Below are 20,037 nucleotides of genomic sequence, written 5' to 3' on the forward strand. Positions count from 1 at the left end.
CACTTGTGGTTATCTCTAACCTTTACTTTGTATTTGCTTTTCCTTGTTACAATATCTCACTTGTCTTAATAGGTCTTGTTGATAGCTTCTATAGGGGTCACCTCTTTGTCATATTATTTGTGAACCCGTATAGTGTTTACCTTAACTTGTTAAGATTAATTAAAAAGTGGTCGTTGTCTATTCACCCCCCCTCTAGCCAACCATATCGATCCTTTCAATGTGGATACATCTTTCCAATATAATCTTATGTGTCAAGTGTCATGCATGGAGTGTAAGCAGTTTCAAGGAGATTTCTCAAAGGTGACTTATACCCATTAATTGTTTTCGTGAAGCAAACGAGGTACGTAGCAAATGGATTAGCAAAAAAAAATCATTTATCTCTAGCTAGATCATCAGGCTTTTGGGATTCTTCAATTCCTGATTTTATACAAATGTGTATGGATGATCTATATGATCCACGTCTCGATGGATGGATGGATGCATGGATCCGAGCTAGCTAGCTAGGAGATGACGCATGCGTTGGGGTTCTCGTCGCTGAACATCTGCGGCGGCCGTTCCATCATGTAGCTGTTGCCGTAGTTGTAGTTGCTGTACATCGGAGGAGGAGGCGGCGGCGGAGGCGCCCACTGGTGCTGCTGCTGGTGCATCATGGCGTAGGGATTGTGGTGGTGGTGCTGCGGTGGCGGCGGAAGAGGTGGGGGCATGGCGTGCATGGCCATCCTCCTGGCCATCATGGCCTCCTCGGTGTCGGCCGGGTGCATCTTGTAGTGGATGCTGCCGCCATAGGGCCAGTACATCATCCGCTTCATCATCTCCTCCGGCGGGAAGCCGTCCACCACCACACCTTCTTGCTTCCCTGGCTTCTGGTCCTCCTCGCCTTCCTTCTTCTCCTTCCCGGCCTCTGCAGCAGTCGGGCCATCTTCCTTCTTGTCGCCGTCCACTGCTGGTGCTTCCTCCTTGGGTGGCTGATCTGCATCAGCAGCAGCAGCAGGTGGGTGTGGGTCCTCCTCCTTGGGCGGCTCCGGGGGCGGCGGCGGCGGGACGACGGAGGCGATCTTCCCGGTGCGGCGGTGGATGTACTGCACGATCTTGTCATCGTCCACGGTGGCACTGAGGGTGAGCCTTCCGACGGCGAGGTCGGTTTCGGCGTTGACCACCCCCTTCATCCTCATCATCTTGGTCTGCAGCTGCTGCGTGCAGGCCTCGCAGTGCATGTTGACGAGCAGCTCCATGGTGCGGGCCTCGGTGATGAGCGGCGGCGCCGGAGGAGGCGGCGGCGCAGGCTCCTCGCCCTCGGTAGGCGGGGGAGGCGGTAAGGGGGAGATGAGGGTGGCGTGGCGCTTGGTCTTGGCGCGGAGGCGGGCGCAGAGGGCATGCGGGTCGACGGCACCCTTGATGGTGACCTGGTTGGCTGGCATGTCGACGTCGACGGCCTCCACGCCCTTGCAGCGGAGGAGGGAGCGCTTGATCCGCTTGACGCAGCCCGTGAAGTGCACCTCCACGCCCAGGACCACCGACACCGGCGCGGAGGAGATGCCTCTTCCTCTTTGGGTTTGTCTTGGTCGGCTGGTCGTGATGATGCTGCTTCGTCCTTCTTCTCCTCTGCCGGTGCCGGTGCCGGTGCAGCTTCGGGTGCGGCGGCGGGTGCCGGTGATTCTTCCTTCTTCTTTGCCTCCTCCTCCTCCTCCTCCTCATGCAGGATTAAGTAAGTAAATAGTTCATTCACAGGACAGGGAATAAGTAACAAATGAAATGAGCTGAGTATATTATTAGTAGTACGTAGGACATGCATGATGGAAAGATTATATTAGGTTTTTTTAGTTATTTAATTACCTCATCCGGTACATGATGGTAGGTGTTTCTCAGATACCGATTAATAAGTGACAAATGTAAGGGGCTGTATGTAAAATGATCCACCCTGACCCACCCTGTCCACTTGGCGTGCTGTGATTGGCTGTGGACTAGAATTGCACAAAACTTACAAGTTCTGGGACTAAATAGGGTCACTTTGCAAGTTGTAGGACCAAATCATCACATTCATTGCAAGTTCTAGGATCTGGGGTGCTATTACCTCATATTATTTTGTTCATGTACATGAACTACTACTAGCAAGATATGCCCGTGCGTTGCACCGGGAGAAAAAACACATCGCATCCACACATTTTATCTTTAAAAACTGCATGTTCGTGTTCAAGGATCATCCAAATCGGCATTTTGTGATTCTATCTAGTAAAGAGAATGAAGGGCCGACATTTACAGTCATGCTGCCCTGCATAATTTCTGCAAGGCAAGCATAGTGATGCTCCTGACAATGGGCAAAACTCCTGTACCGAAACCAATTACTACATGCATCTTGGTTGTGTAATATTGATATCATGCAATTTTATACTAATAGCTAAATGGACTAAATAATAGTTAAGTGAACACACCTTTTTGTGATTACCGTGAACAAACCTTGAATCATTGATGCACTATGGATCTTATGATTGTGCAAGTTATTGAAACCAGTGCATATGAATGCTTGTTAACTATATTGATCCTTAATATGGATCCATGAACTTAATCATGCGTGCAGTTTGTCATTTGGAACAGAAAAATATATTAAAAATATCCAGAGTTAACAGAAAACACACATCGATCTTCACGGTGAGCACATACGCTTGATGTACTATATTATCTCAACATTCCTCATGTATTATAAGAATACACGCATCCATCACCATGGTATACATAATGTTGAGTTCGGCGATTAGTATAAAATTTGCTACGTGAGAATGGGAGTGCACATAAGTTGTGGGTGTCGACGACCCATCACTCAACATCAGAATTATAAGACGAACTCAGCACAGGATTACAGCTCGTGTGGATTGAGACATCAGCAAGATACCTGCAACGGACAATGATGGTTGGCCGTGGAGAAGTACGCTGGCAGCAACGCCACATGTGCATGTATATCTCATTCTGCAAGCACGCCTACACATGAATTGATTGGTGAGAGGTGAACAACAACAGGAACTCCTATGGAGACAATTGATGATAAGACATGATTAGCCTTAGCTTAGAGTCCGTTTACGGAAATTGTATGACCCATAACTTACTGAGATATACATGGAGCAGTAAAAGTAAATATACATGTTCATTTCTTCTATGCAAATATTTAACTTCATCCAAATACAACATCTCTATACAGCAAGAAACATTGAGTCGAGGTAAACAATACCACATTCTTCACACATGGGATTTTGTTCAGGCAGATTAATGTCGTTCATGTATTGATGTTCTAAAGTGATACATGTATGATGTATCTGCGTACAGGGTCTTCCTTTAGAAAACTGAGTGCATCCCTGCATTGACAATCAAAGTATCCATATGCACACACTTTTGATTACCAAAATTTGCAATGCTATTATATACCAAGTATGTTGTAACTTTTTCCAAGAAAATTATCATGTGAAATTATACACTTGCACTCACCTTTGAGCTGCCAAGGCCATGGAATTAGTTGTAATATAATCTTGGGCATCAGCAGACAACAGCTACATATCGTTCTCACCATGGTCTAACTACTGGGTGTGATATACCTTGGATGAAATCTGCAGGAGTATATGTCCATGAATGTCAATCTGCAGGAGCTCTAGTAAACAAATTAAAATCTACAGGAGCTCGAGTTCACATATATCAAATCTGCAAAAAGATGAATTGTGCCTCCCAATCTCATGTTTTTGGATCTCATAGATATTACAAAATCAAATAAAATTAGTTACTGCAAATTCAAATCAGCAAGAGGATTTTTTTGCCTGGTCCACCTTCTCCCCGAGTGCTTTTTTCATACGATCTGGTAGCTTTCGGATTTTTCGATGGGTCTTCCAAAGCTGCATGTTGTACTGAGGAGCGCATCTACCTGGGTGTGCATCGCGTAGCAAGATTGAGCGCTGAGTGTGCACGGGGCACCAGCTCGGCCTCGCCGAGGTAGACGACCCTGGCGGACGCCAGCTTGTCCCACACCCGACGAGGTGGCAGAGCGGCCGGAGGTCCGACGAGGAAGGCCGCCAGCGGCATGGCGTGGTGGAGGTGCAGGGTCGGCAGCGAGACAGATCTAGGGCGCAAGGGCAGGAGCAGTGGAGGCGGAAGCGGGCGGCGACGTGGGCGGAGAGGTCGGCGACGATGGCTAGCTCGGGTCGGAGGAGGAGCGAGCAGCGGCGGAGGTCCCTCTACGCCTACCAGAGCCGGCGGCGTCGCCATTTGCGGGGTGGGGGTTGTGGGGAGAGAGAGGGGAAAAGGAGGGACGGGTTAGTTCAGATAAAATATAGGGGGTTTTGTGCAAAACGTAAAATAACGGTTCGACTTGACTTACAGAAGGACTGCGGGTTGAATCCTCAAAAACGGAGGGGCTTTTTCGCAAAATTGCCACGACGGACGACCAGAAACTGTATTTGCTTTATTATTAGGGAGAGATTTATTGTGCATACCCTTCAATAGGTCGTGGGATCAAATCTCTTGGATGCCCATCCTTTTTGCTTTCAACTGCGAGCAGCACTAAAAGCACAATGTGTGCTTGAGGGGATCTCCAAAGTCGTGCTACAAATCGGACTCACTATTCCTCTGTGGACACGGATACATGAGCTGATCTTCCAACTACATGCCCAAACCATCTGCCTCGGGTTCGGCCCCATTTAGATACATTTGAAGTGTAAATGTTAATTAATAACACCCAAATAGTAATTTGATTAGAAATGAAAGTGCATATGTGTATGCAACCTTCACAACCAAAAACGTCGGAGTTCATAAGTTTTTACATGCGACCGATCAGAAAAGGTTCTGATTCGACAATCTATGCAAAAAGTCAATTTTGCCCTCCTAAACCAGTTGTATGTGCCTTTGTTAGAGCACATTTCTCCATGTGTTGGTTTTGATAATTGATGACATCCCTATGAACTAATGGTTGCTTTGAGTTTTATTTTGAGGATTTGTTCATAGGCATTTTTTGAAGTCCATTTGTTGGTTTTAAGGAGTTTGTGTGGTCATCAAGGTGGTACTCAAGGATTTATCAAAAGATTGGTCGTGTGAGTGTTGAGCTTATTGCAAGCATGTCTTGAAGACGAAGATAGTGTGAACATTCATGGTTACCTTCAAGACATCATCTTTATGAAAATAGAAGGTAAGATACAAGGTTGATCAAGACTAAGGCAAACACTACTGAAATTCAGAAATTTGTCGTCTGCCATGGCAGACGGCAAAGGGGGGAACCACGGACGGCAAAGGCTTTGCCGTCGGTGAGCAGACGGCAAACTAGACGGTAAAAAAATCCGGTGAAGAGGTTCTTTGCCGTCTGCTTTTGTAAAGCGGACGACAAAGAATCTTTGCCATGAGGGTACAGACGGCAAATTAACTGGGACGGCATATACTGCAACGGCCCCGTTAAGTGTTAACGACAGGCGTCTTCTCTTTGTCGTCTGTCGTCCCCCCTTTGCCATGTGGGGGCAGACGGCAAAGAGGGGAGAGAGGGGGGCGGATTCACCCCTTTGCCGTTTGCCCACCCCCTTTGCCATGTGGGGGCAGACGGCAAAGAGGGGAAACAGAGGGGGCAGATTCCCCCCTTTGCCGTCTGCCCACGCCCCTTTGCCATGTGGGAGCAGACGGCAAAGAGGGGAAACAGAGGGGGCAGATTCCCCCCTTTGTCGTCTGCCCAACCCCCTTTGCCATGTGGGGGCAGACGACAAAGAGGGGAACCTGCCCCATTTTAATTTATTTTTTATTATATCCAGCATTTTTAACAATAATCAGGATATATATATATATATTTGACATAAATAAATTTCTTTCCGTACTCATAACCATATTAAAATAACTCTCATCCATAGTGCATACATATTATGCAAGTTGCATCCGTACCAAACCATATATTACACCAGTTTCATCCACATGCATACAAAGTTTCATATATATCCATATACTACAATAGTTTCAATACAAGCCATGGTACAGGAAAACATCTTCAAGCATTCCATCAATATAATCCAAGCTTCCCGTGAAGTGAAGGTAATCTGCAAAATGACAAATAAGAAAGTTAGAAGAATAATACTAGATTAAGAAGTGTATATATAGGTTGTTTCGGAGAGAAATTAGCTAAGTATAGACCATTTAGGAGCTAACTAATCTAATTATGTCATTTAGGTGGAACCCTAGCTAACTATAGGTCGTTTCGGAGCTAACTTGGGTAAAATAGATCATTCCAGAGCAAACTATGCTTATTAAGCCATTTTGGATCTAGCTAGGCTAATTATAGGCCATTTAATACCTAAGTTAGGGGGAAAAGGTCATCTTGCAGCTACGTAAGCCTTATTATGTCATTTAGGAGAGAACTTAGCTAACTGTAGGTCATTTTTTTTATTAAATAGGTCATTTTGGAGCTAACTAAGCTAATTATGTCATTTTGTAGGATAATTAGCCAATTTAGCCTTTCTTGGATGAGTCTAAGCTACGTAGAAGAAGAGAAAGAGAAGAAGAAGTAAAAGAAGGAGGAGGAGGAGAAGGAGAAGGAAGAGGAGAAGAAGAAGAAAAGAAGAAGGAGAAGGAGGAAGAAGGAGGAAGAAGAAGGAGAAGGTGGAGCTCCTTCTCCTTCTTCTCCTCCTTCTTCTCCTTCTCCTTATCCTCCTCCTTCTCCTTCTTCTTCTTCTCTTCTTCTTCTTCTTCCTTCCTTCCTTTCATTTTTCCTCTTTCTTCTCCTCTTGTCCCCTTCTTCGGGCTAAATTGACTAAGAATGCCTTTTTGGAGCTAATTATGTCATTTCGAGGATAATTAGCTAAGTATAGGTCATGTTTTATTAAATAGACCATTTAGGAGCTAACTAAGCTAATTATGTCATCTAGGTGGAACCCTAGCTAACTATAGGTCGTTTCGGAGCTAACTTGGGTAAAATAAGTCATTCTAGAGCAAACTATGCTTATTAAGCCATTTTGGATCTATCTAGGCTAATTATAGGCCATTTAATACCTAAGTTAGGGGGAATATGTCATCTTGCAGCTACGTAAGCCTTATTATGTCATTTAGGAGATAACTTAGCTAACTGTAGGTCATTTTTTTATTAAATAGGTCATTTTGGAGCTAACTAAGCTAATTATGTCATTTCGTAGGATAATTAGCCAATTTAGCCTTTCTTGGAGCTAACTAAGCTAATTATGTCATTTAGATGGAAGTCTAGGTATTTTTTATTAAAACACTAGAAATAACATACCATTATCATCATCACAGCGGTGAAGCACGGTGGCCCTGGCTTGTTTCACCTGGAGAAGGCTGCCCTGGAGAAGGCTCGACTGTAGAAGGGTCGTGCGATGCGTTTCGGGAGATATTCTGCACCAAACATCGTTTGCAATGTGTAGTTAGCATGAGGACACTCTTAAGATCACTGCACTGAAATGAAACTCACCGTCCCCGCCACGTTAATGACTGGCATCGGCGGAGGGACTTGGCCGTTCTTCTCGCACATAGACTGTACATTTGGTTTCGACAAGTCAAACTTTTTATTTATTAATGAACCGGACATTCAAATGCAAGATTTGAAATAACATGAAGAAGAAACATACCACGAAGAGCTCGTATATGGCCTTGTTAGACGCATCATTCCGTGCCCTTCACCTCCACCAATGCAGTCGTCCTCTCCTCCAGCTCCCTAATTTCCTTATCCTTCTCTGCCATAGCCGCCTGCATTGCCTCTCTCTCTTTCTGAATAGCAGCCTGCAACACAACTCATTGTTAGCAATGTAATCATATTGGTTCCAACGCACAACATAATGCGGAAAGATAGTTGAGTCCATTAAACTAACCTCGATGGCGAGCTCGACTGGCCGTGGACGACGTGTTATCTCCGGACAAGAGCTCGTTTGGCATGCCTTTATCTGCCGGAGAGTTCTAGGACAACGTATAAGGCCGTCTCCAATGGCGATCGAGCCATGGGGCCTCCCGTTGCCAGCTATCATCACCAGCTCTGGATCAATAGGCCCCTCGCTCGAGTTAAAGTGCTCCCCTTTCCTCGCCTTCCCGTGATCTCTGTACTTCACGAGCTTGTGGTGGGAGGAGATGTTGGTGAAGTTTTCTGGATGCTCGAGGTCAGACTCACAGAATGCCTTGACCTTCTTGTACGAGGCAGTATGGGCCATCGCATACAGGTCGTACATCTTTGGCGCCTCCGTCTTATTGTGGCGCGCCTAAAAGAGAGAGAGGAAAATTGTATTAGTAAAGGGCTCAAGATATCATTAAGAATGAATTGCATGAGGCATGAAGCAAACCACATACCCAGTTCTCGCCAAATTGGATTAAGTTGACGCTCCCTTGATGGTGTGGCACGCCAACCATTTTGCCACGCCTCTCCTTGGCGTTGTTGTGGCTGGCCTCCCACGTTTCGGAGCACCACTGATCCACCAAGGCCTCCCAACAATCCATCTTATCCACACACCATCTCGGGGGCACCTAAGTTAATAAAGAGAAATTTGAGCGCGTAAGAACCAAATGAAGGAAACTAACTACAAAGCCTTAATAATATGTAATTACCTTCATGTAATGCTCCTTCTCCATCTTAGCATCACGACACTTCGCCTTGTCAAGCCTAATACGGCGCGTGGCATAGTAGTCTCGAACAGCCTGCACCCGAGCCTCGTGCCGAAAGTTTTGAAGTAGGCGGCGACATTCAGTTTCGATAACCTTTGTCGCGTCCTCCTCGTATCCCTCCTCACACCTGTAGTAGGTCTGCAAACGAGACAACACCGATTAGTACAATAAATAGCTATGGTTGATTTATAATTATGTGAAGGAGAAATTACCGAGAACTTTAGGATCACCATGTCCGCCTCGTGTCGCACAAAACACCGTCGATCTACACCTCCGGCGGGGCCGGGGCACCCAAGTAGTGCTCCCAGGTCATTCCTACCTCTCGCTCCTGACCGGGCAACGTAACAAACCCTGGGAAGTTTTTACGGCAAAGAACACCAAGGATGCTGTTGGGCTTGCGGACACCCTTGGCAACAATCCAACCCCTACAGTATGACAAATTAAAGCCAAAACATTAGATATTTGAGAAAACGCGAAGGCAAAAGTTTAAATAAGAGTAAATTAACTTACTTGTCCCCATTTGGCCTAATCGACCACCTCTGCTCGGGGGTCGCTGGCACGAGCGGGAGCCCCAAACTACCACGCTGGTAGACGGTAGCCCCCTCACCCAGCTCCTCGTCGCTACCAGCATGGCCACTTGGCTTAGCCCAGGTATCCCACTGGGTCTCTTGGGACGTACCTTCATCCCTGCTTTGCTCCGGAGTCACCTGGAATGAAGCCTCTGGGACACGAGTCTCGTGGGTCGAAGGCTCGTCGACCCGAGGCTCGTGAACCGGAGACCGTGTAGCCTCCACCTCAGACGAATCCACCCTAGAAGTCATGTGCTCAGGTGAATCAGCTTGGGGTGGTGGCGGAGATCGTGTAGCCGCCACCTTAGAAGGCGTGGCAGCCACCGCCCTACCTCTCCCGCAGCCACATGTACCTTTAGTACAACATAAATACCAACATGAGTAATAAAATGTATATAAATACCAATATGCATACAACATGAGTACAACATAAATACCAACATGAATACAACGTGTACCTTTAGTGCCTCTCGGCTTCGCGGGGGGTCGACCTCCTCTCACGAGGGGCGCTCCTTGCATAGTAGAGAGCAACACTCTCTGAAGAGGCGAGGCAGGAATGGAAGTACCCATCCCATCACCCGCTGACGAAGAAGAAGCCGCGGAGTGCTTTCGACCCTTTCCCACCATCTTTCAACACCTGTCATGACAAAGAGTAAATGAAATTAGTACAACATAAATACCAACAGGACTAATAAAATGTATATAATTTAAGTGTATCATCGTCATAAATACCAACATGACTAATAAAAGTTGAATACCTAACATGAACTCAAAATTTATATATAGTATAATAGTTGAATACCTGACATGAACTAATAACAATCGTGCTCGTCTATATATGCTTCGGGGTCAATAAATGCATCATGATCATCACTATCATCAATAAATGCATCATCATCATCACTATCACGAAGAACATGTGGAAGGCCACCATTATGTAATCGGTCAAGAAGTGACAGGTCATCCGCAGCAGTAACCTCTTCTTCTTCCAGCTCTTCCTGTTCGGGCTCAGGGGTTAAGACGGATTCACTGTCGCTGTCTACTTCAATGTTCTGGGGTGAAGTAGAGTGGTTCTTGAAATGTTTTTTGGACATACGTGTTTCTTGGAAGAATTCTCCTTCATATGTGTCTGGGTTAATGTAAGGTTCGTAATCCTCTTCATTGAGAGTAGGTGGTCTAAAATGTGGTGGCACTTCATAAACGACATCCCAACCTTTGAGATTTGGATCAGTTTGGCAGGCCCACGGTAGATAGAAAACTTGTGTCGCCTGTTGAGCCATAATATAGACATCGGGAACATCTAAGTGGGTGTTTTGGTTGATTTCGACTAGTCCTATATGTTCATGAGTCCTTCTAGTCTCCCTCGGCTCAAACCAATAACATTTGAAGACTACGACGGTCGGTGGGTTTTTACCATAGAATAGAAGTTCATAAATTGCTTCAACTCTTCCATAATACTCGGTGTCTCCTTTGCCGATAGCAGAGACAGGACAATTTGTAGACTTTAGGTCGGGCATAGATAGCTCTTTGCCAAAGGTACGAAAGTGATACCCGTTGATGTTGTATTTGTCAAATGAACGGACCTTATAGTCAAAACCATTAGCGACTTGTCTCAACTCGGCGTCCATAGACTCTGCATCAGCCTACAAGTTTAATACGAAAGAATGGATGCATTAGCCGCAAATTAGACCAAGAAATCAAATGGGCCCTTAATGGTAATTAATTACCCTTTGTTTGAACCAAGAGATGAAACCGGGACAGTCGCCTCCATGCTTTGCGAGAAGCTCATACTCTTTGACGAAATCCTTTTCGATGACCGCTCCATCCGAGAATTCGGTGACGTATCAACTATATCAAATATCCGGGAATAACAGTAGTTCAAAGCAATTAGAAATTGCGGAACAATAAATTACCGAGAACTTACTTGATGTACGGCCGCACTTCTGTTAGGTTGGTGAAGATATACAATGAAATGGTCCGCCATTCTTCGACATCCAACGATTTTCCTTTCGAAGCACCGGATGGTGCGAGCTTCCCTTTGAATAGGCTGAGGTTGGATCAAACTTTTTTTCGATCGCCATCATTGTACCGAGGCTTCGGGTTATGCAAATGATGATTTTTGGCTTCGTAGTGTGCTGTCACGAAGTTTGCCGCCTCCTCAGTAATGAATGCCTCGGCCATCGATGCTTCAATTCTACGTTTATTTTTACACTTAGCTCGAAGCGTCTTCTACATCCTCTCAGTTGAGTAGCACCATCAATTTTGAACGGGCCCCCCCATTCTTGCCTCGGTCGGGAGATGCAAAATCAAATGTTGCATTGGATTAAAGAAGCCCGGTGGAAAGATCTTTTCTAATTTGCAGATCAACTCCGGCGCCAACTCTTCCATTTCATCTAGCACGCTAGGAGATAGTTCTTTCGCACAAAGAGAACGGAAGAAATAGCTCAGCTCTGCAAGTACTAGCCATTCATCCTCACGGATAAAGCCACGCAACATCACCGGCATTACCCGCGCAATCCATATGTGCCAATCATGACTCTTGAGCCCAAATATTTTCAATTTCTCAAGACTCGCTCCCCTCTTTAGATTCGCAACATACCCATCGGGGAACATCAACCGCATTTTCACCCACAATAGCATTTCCCTCATAGCTGGCCTTTCAAGATTGAACCATGCCTTTGGCTTCGCTATGCTTTGCTTTCCTTTCTGTTGTCGCAAGTTTTGCAACGGTCTATCACATAGAGCCTCCAAATCGATTCTAGCCTTAGGATTATCTTTTGACTTCCCCTATATGCCGAACAATGTACCAAAAATGGCCTCCGCAATATTCTTTTCAGTGTGCATCACGTCAATGTTGTGTGGGCAAAGGAGGTCTTTGAAGTAAGGCAGATCCCATAAGCATGACTTGTGAGTCCAGGCGTGTTCCGTATTATACCCTTTGAAGTATCTTGGACGCAAAGGATCAGGCTCGAGAGCGTTTAACTGATCAAGGGTATGTTGGCCTGTCAACGCAGCTGGTGCGGTGTTTTTGACAACTCTACCTTTGATGAAATTCTTCTTGTCTTTTCTGAACTTATGGTCAGGATCCAGGAATTGTCTATGCATGTCGAAGCAAGAATACTTGCGACCAGCCTGCAGCCAACGGAACTGAAGAGCTGCCTTGCATGTGGTGCACGAGAACCTTCCATGCACACACCAGCCAGCGAATAGCGCAAACGCCGGATAATCATGCGTCGAGTACATGTACCACACATGCATTTTGAAATTTGTTTTGGTAGCCGCGTCGTAGGTCTTGATCCCATTATCCCAGGCTTCTTGCAACTCATCCTTAAGCGGCTGCATGTACACATTCATATTCTTCCCCGGATAGTTGGGCCCTGGAATTATCAACGTCAGGAAAATGTTCTTTCTTTTCATAATCTCTCCGGGTGGCAAATTTAGTGGAATGACAAATACAGGCCAACAACTGTATTGTGCTACCGTCATACCATATACATTGAACCCATCCGTGCTGATGGCAACTCTAGGTTGCCTTGGATCTTCCGATTTATCCTTATGTAATGCATCGAAGTGCCTCCACGCGAAACCATCTGAAGTGTGTACCAGCATCCTGTTCCCATCCGCATCTAGTTCGGTTCTTTTGCCCAATTTGTGCCATGTCATCTGTCTGGCCGTCTCTTCGACCATGAAAAGACGTTGAAGTCTTGGTACGATTGGCAGATAACGAAGAACACTAATGGGGATTTTGGTCTGATTCTTCTCACCCATGCCGTTGTCTACCACAATATACCTGGAAGAATTGCAAATGGGGCAATAGTTCAAGGACGCATACTCAAGCCTAAATAAGGCACATCCATTCTCACAGGCATGTATCTTCTCATAGGGTATCTTAAGTACACGGAGGATTTTCTCTGACTGGTACATGTTTGCAGGCAGTACATGGCCTTTGGGTAGAAAGCGTCCAAATATCGTCATCATCGCGTCATAGCATTCTCTGCCTAGGTTGAATTGAGCCTTCAGACCATTACTTGCACGATGGCATCCAGCTGACAAAGCTCAGTCTGCTCGTGGAGAGGACGTTTTGAAGACTCCAACATTTCATAGAAGGCCTTTGCAGATTCCTCCATCTCATCGTCCGAATATCGAGCATCATCAAAGTCTTGCACCATGTCTTCAATCCCGGTACCATGCTCATCGGTGCGACGACGAATCACCTTAGCTCTGGCACGTTAGTCAGACTCACCATGAAAAGTCCACACCGTATAATTAGGCATAAAACCCCACTTCTGCAGGTGTTTACCCATTTCAAACTATGTCTGCTTTTTCCAGTTGTCGCAGTTGGGACAGGGGCACCATGTTTTTTGCTGGCCATTTGCAAATGCGGCTCTCACAAACCCCCTGGTTTTTGTTAACCATTCATGGGTTATGTCTTTCTGACTAGGGTGACCAGTGTACATCCAAGCACGATCACTCATGTTGCCTAGCTACCTATGGGGGCACAAGAAATAAATATATAATTCATCATCTATATTCATACGCTAATCAAGTTTGTCAGTTTTATTACGTCCATGCAACCTACACGCTAATAGGTAAAGATATGTCCTAATCCCACCCGAGTATGTGTAGACTGGGTTCGTTTTCCCATGCTCTACTCCAGATGCGACGCAGAATTTCGGTAGCACCTCCCCGCTGTTCTCCTGATACACGTCTCGGCAATAAGCAGAGAGGATGTGTACCCGGAGAACAACAGGGGGGGCACTGACGAAATTCCGCATCGGATACGGAGCACAGCATACGGGAAAACAAACCCAATCTACACATACTCGGGCTGTCCATGGATAATGTTGAACAATTCGGAAGGATGGCGGTTATAAATATGCAAAGAAATGCATATTTATAGATGTTGCCCTTTCGAACGGGAGACGCATACTGGTCACGCATACTCATGATTGAAGAAACCTATAGCTATCAAGTTTCATCGGCACGAAGATCGGGACAGAGAAAATTAAGGGGGTAGGAGGAGAAGTCATTTGTGCTCACCAACAAACGCAAGGGCGGAGCTCATCCAACGCACGTGAAGGTCGTCGAACAACTGCACATTGAAATTCACGCGATCAACACAAATACGATGTTTTTATAATTAACATAATCAGAAAATATGTGACCTAACTCATAATTTACAAAACTATGACCTCGTGGGCCTCTAGAAGGCCGAAAAGCACCTTCTCGTTCAAAAGAAGGCAGAAGAGGTGTCGGGGGTCGGGGCTTAGTGGCGTCGGGAGTCAGTGCCGTCGAGGGTCGGTGGTGTCGGGTGTCGGTGGCATCGGGAGTCGGGGGGTTAGTGGCGTCGGTTGTGGGGGGTCACTGGCGTCGGGGGTCCAGGGTCAGTGATGTCGGGTGTCAGTGGCGTCGGGGGTCGGGGGTTGGTGGCGTCGAGCGTCAGGGGTCGGGAGTCGTGGGCCGAGGGTCTGGGTCGGGGGTCAGTGGCGTCGAGGGTCGAGGGCTAGTGGCGTCGGGGGTCAGTGGCGTCGGGGGTCGGGGGTCGGGGGTCAGTGGCGTCGGGGGTCGATGGTCGGGGGTCAGTGGCGTCGGCCGTCAGGGGTCCGGGGTCGAGGGTCAGTTTCGGGGTGCCGGGGTTCCCTTTTCCTCTTCCTTCTTCTTCTCCTCTCTCCTCTTTTTCTTCTTCTTCTTCTCTTCTTCTTCTTCTTCTTCTTCTTTATCCTCCTACTCAGCTCCTCTTTTTCTCCTCCTATTCTTTTTCTTCTTCTTCTTCTTCTTCTTCTTCTTCTTCTTCCTTATCCTCCTCTTCCTCCTCTTCCTCCTCTTCCTCCTCCTCCTCTTCTTCTTCTTCTTCTTCTTCTTCTTCTTCTTCTTCTTCTTTTTCTCCTCCTCCTCCTCCTCCTCCTCTTCTTCTTCTTCTCCTTCTTCTTTCCGTTCTTCTTCTAATTATTTTCTTCTTTTCCTTTTTTATTTTTCATTTTTTTCCTTCTGCTTTTCCTCTTTTTTTCTTCTAACCTAACTAACTAACCTAATTAGCCTAATAATCTAACCAAATAAACTAACTAAATTACCGTATATACAATAAAAAACTAACCTAATAAACTAACTAAAGTAATTCACTTTTTTAAAAAGAAAAGGAAGAAGAACTGCAACTCACCGCGGTGGACGACGGCAGGGGGTGGCGGCGGCGGCGGTGGACAACGGCAGGGGGGCAGGGGGCGCGCGGCAGGCGGCCGGCGGCGGGAGGGGAGGCGGCCGGCAGGCGGGAGCAGAGGCGGCCGACGGGCGGGGAGGAGGGGTGCCGCGGGCGGGCGCGGGGACGATGCCGCGGGGAGGAGGGGGCGGCGGCCGACAGACGGGAGCAGAGGCGGCCGGCGGGCGGGAGGGGAGGTGGCCGGCGGGGAGGAGGGCGCGGGGAGGAGGTCACGGGGAGGAGGGCGCAGGGAGGAGGGGGCAGCCGGCGGGCGGGGAGGAGGGGTGCCGCGGGAGGGGAGGAGGCGGCCGACGGGAGGGGAGGCGGTCGGCGGGCGGGGGACGAGCGACTGAAGTAACTGTCGGAGCGGAGGAGGCTGTTGGAGCGGATGAGAGTGAGAGGGAGAGGGAGATGGCCGTTAGGGGGGCCTCGCTTTGCCGTCAGCCCCCCGACGGCAAAGAGAAGGAGGGCAGACGGCAAAGGGAGCGCCCGTTATGGGGTGGGAGGGGGTGTACGGTGGCACACCTTTGCCGTCTGCCACCCCTTTGTCGTCCGCCTTTGGTTGCTTTGCCGTCCGCTAGCCGACGGCATAGGGAAGGCCGACGACAAAGAAATTGTTTTCCTTAGGTGTTGTCTTTGCCGTCTGCTTTGCGCCAGCTGATGGCAAAGAAGCTCTTTGCCATGTGTCAGCTGACGGCAAAGGAAAGGCACACGGCAAATTTGTGAATTCGAGTAGTGAAAGAGTGATTCAAGTTGATCAGCAGACAAAGCGTAGAAGATGTACCAAGTGGGATCAAGTGATCTCATGGTATGATAAGTATTGTCCATTATGCTTTGTGTACTAATCCATGATCTTTGTAAGTGTTCTTTATGGGGTTAGGTATGTTTCCATGACATGCGTCAAAAGGAAGATCTCATACGACCCATGAAGGATGACATTAAGTGGTGATCCCATCACGATTGAGGTTTGCAAGGTCAAGTGAAGAATCACAAAGAGATCACATGCTTGAATCTTGTCGTCCATTATGATGATAATGTACATGTGAAGATGTGCCGAAGAGAGGCTCGCCTATAGTGGAGTATGGGGGAGCAATCTACTAGTCTTCATCGGGACGATGCAATCAAAAAAGGTGGTCCATCTTGAGAAGGATAAGATCGTCATCATCTAGCTCATGTGGACTATGCGCAAGGCAAAGATTTGACCATGATAGGTTTTTTCTATTTTACCGGTCTCATGGTTGTAGTTGGGAGTCCGGGTTATAGGATCGATAGCCGTACAATCAAGGGGGGAGGCTCTCGAGTGAGTGGCTTGATCGTATTGTTTGTTGAGAGCTCAAATCATTGCATTCTTGGCATCATCACTTTCTTGGTTCTTGTTTGGCTTTTCGCTTTGGGAGTTTTGGAGCTTATGGCCTTCATCATGATAAGTTCAAGCGCATCGAAAAATGGATTTCATATGTATCATATTTGTGTTTTTAGTGTTGGAGATTTTGCCAAATAATACTTCGGAAGGTTATCTTCCTTATTCTATTGGCATTTTTTCTCCATTTTTTGTACTTTCTATAACCATTCATTGTTGGATAGTAGTTGTCGTCTATCCAACAAGCTTGAGTTTGCTCATTTCGGAGTCCGTATGTGAAAGTTATGACGGTTTCGGTTTTGGCGCTTTGGTTTTCCTTGGGCTGTAGTACTCCTTTAAGCGGTAGTACTACTCCCCCGAGTGGTAGTACCTATTAAATGGTACTTTCGCTTCCTTCTACCGCAACCACTTTTGCTTATTTTATGCTTCTGGTGCCAAATCTGCTTGAGCGGTAGTAGAGAGCGATAGCACCTCTCTTAGCGGTGGTACCGCTCTCCCGAGTGGTAGTACCACTCAAGCGGTACTACCTCTCTGGCAGAACTACCGCTGATGTTTTTCTGTCTTGTTGGGCTATTTTAACCATGCTAAGCGGTAGTATCGCTCCCCGAGCGGTAGTACCGCTTGAGCACGAGTTGTGGGCTTCTTCCCCAATGGTCCCCATCCTTTGAGCACGTGTTCTTTCCCCATTGTTGACCTTCTTCGAGCTTGTTAACTCTCAATCCCTCCAATGATTCTTTCTCCTTTTTGAGGAAAAAGAGAGTGGGGATCTAGATCCACATTTCCACCAATCACTTTCTCCTCTATGTGAGGGGAACCCTTTGGATCTAGATATTGGAGTTCTTCGTGAGCTCCTGTTTCTCCCTCTCATATTTCTTTATAACTTTTGTTGTTGTGATGTGATTTGAGTGTGAGGGACTTGACCAGTTCGTGTGTTCTTGCCATTGCGTTAATTGCATCGGTTTGAGTTTTCCACTATGACATGTGAAAGTGAGAAGTTGAGAAGCTTATTACTCTTGGGTGTTTGAGCATCCTAGAGCTTATTTATCTTGGGTGCTTTGGCGCCCTAGATGGTTGGTAGTGTCTCTGAGCTCAATCATTATGGTGTAATGCTCCGAGCAAACGTCGGGGTCTCTAATTAGGTTGTGGAGATTGCCTAGAGCATTTTGTACATGTACCGATGACTGCCCCCAAGGGTTGCCAAAGTGTATGGGTTCGGTGACCGCCCCAAAGGGTTGTCATTTGTATGGGTTCGGTGACCGTCCTCAAGGGCCCCTTAGTGGAATCACGATATCTTGCGTTGTGTGAGGACGTGAGGAGATTATGGTGTCTCTAGTGGCTTCTTGGGAAGCATTATGCCCCCACATCGGTCCAAACGAAGATTAGCATTCGTAAAGGTGTGAACTTCGGGATACATTGTCGTCCCTGCGTGCCTTGGTTATCTCTTACCCAAACCCTTTACTTGTGCACTTTACTTTATGATAGTCATATTGTTCTTTGTTATATATCTTGTTATCACTTAGTTGGTTACCTTTTAAACTAGCATTTAAAAAGGCTATATAATCATGTTTTCTGAAATATTGGATACATCATATCAAGGTGAAAACTAGAAGTACGACTAAAGATGTTAACCTTGATGTCACATGAAGATTTTCCCATGTAATAATTTAAAAAATTAGAATGTTCGACTTTATAATTAACAACAAACCAAGTAGCCTAGATCGTCAAGGCAAGCTACTCGAGTATTTATATCCTTGAGATCTTGAGCTAAACTTAGGATATATTGGCATACATAAGTATATATATGTTATGCGTCTAATATTACTAATGAAGTGCACAAAAGTACATTTATTACAAAAACAATACATATTCAAAATTACATAATGCTATGCTAGTTTTTTCAAAGTATTTCATCCGTTAGAAAATACTTGTCATAAAAATGAATAAATGAATGTATCTAGATGTATTATAAATTTATATACATTTATTTTTATAAAATTATATGACAAGTAATTCCGGACGGAAAGAGTAGCATTTTAGCTGCCCCTAATGCACAAGACAACCCGCTAGCTAAGAATAATCAAAGAAACAAAACATAAAACCAATCTACTTGGGTCAAAATTATTAATTAGGGAGTATTCATTTTAAAGATAACTTTCGATCCAGGTTGCGACAAGTGACGCACTTTATGCATGCCACTTGTCGCAACCTCAAAGTTTTCCTTTTTTTGTACATTTATTTTTCAAAACGTTTAATCTCCTGAATCATGCGTTCAAATCTCGAACCGGTTTCACCGTTGGATTTCTCGCGTTGAGATCTTTAAAACTAGATCCCATGTTGATAGGTTTTGACGATTTTTTACGAAAAAATCATGCCTCTCGCGATAGAAAAAAACAAAAAACACGTTTTTTACGCATTTTCCTCTTTCCGAGAGGCACGACCGCGCCTTTCATGAAGGCAAAATCATGCCTCTCACGGAAGGAAAATCGTGCTTCTGGAAGAAAAAAAACGCGTTTTTCCCTTTCCGAGAGGCACGGACGTGCCTTTCACAAAGGCAAAAGCATGCCTCTCACGGAAACAAAACCATGACTCTTGTAAAAAAAACAGAACACACGTTTTTTTCCTTTTCCAAGAGGCACGACCGTGCCTCTCACGAAGACAAAACCGTTCCTCTCGCGAAAGCAAAATCTTGCCTTCCGCGAAAGCAAAATCATCCTCTTGTAAAAAAATAGAAACACGTTTTTTTTCGTTTCCGAGAGGCACGGCGAAAGCAAAATCTTGCCTCTCGCGAAAGTAAAACTGTGCCTCTCGTAAAAAAACGTGTTTTTCACGAACTTTTTTTATTTTTTATTTTGTCGAAAAACTAAGAATGATCGGTAAAATTCCGGTACACCAAAAAGATCAAAAAGAAACCAATCTAAAACATCGAAAACGTGTGCGAAAAATAAAAAATAAAATTCAAAAGAAACGTTCAAAATATGACACATGACGATGGTTGAGAACACATCAAATGACGGCGCGCGAGAGTCCTTGATGAAAGGTTCCGAAGGAACGCTTGCTCAGTAGTGGCTCTCTACTTGGGCTCAACCCGCGTATAGATGGACATGAGTTGGGTGATCCTCGATTTCCACCTCGGTTGTTTTCTTATGTGCTACTCGGACCAGGCCTTGCTCTAACAGATCACCATGCTTCATGATCCCATACCCTCGGTCGTAATTAAATTAACGTCTTTGTTTTTTTTCATCTACTAACAAAAAATGTCCGTACGTTGCAACGGATAAAACAAATCCATACACACATGATGCTTTATTTGT

The 20,037-nt window shown here is 45.9% G+C and overlaps 1 pseudogene; it reads right to left on the reverse strand.

Annotated features, from left to right (window-relative positions):
- Window positions 1-500: 500 nt before the first annotated feature.
- LOC123396830 lies at window positions 501-4,242 on the reverse strand (annotated as a pseudogene).
- Window positions 4,243-20,037: the final 15,795 nt, after the last annotated feature.

This window comes from Hordeum vulgare, chromosome 5H (assembly GCF_904849725.1).
Source record: "Hordeum vulgare subsp. vulgare chromosome 5H, MorexV3_pseudomolecules_assembly, whole genome shotgun sequence".
NCBI classification, from domain to species: Eukaryota; Viridiplantae; Streptophyta; class Magnoliopsida; order Poales; family Poaceae; genus Hordeum; species Hordeum vulgare.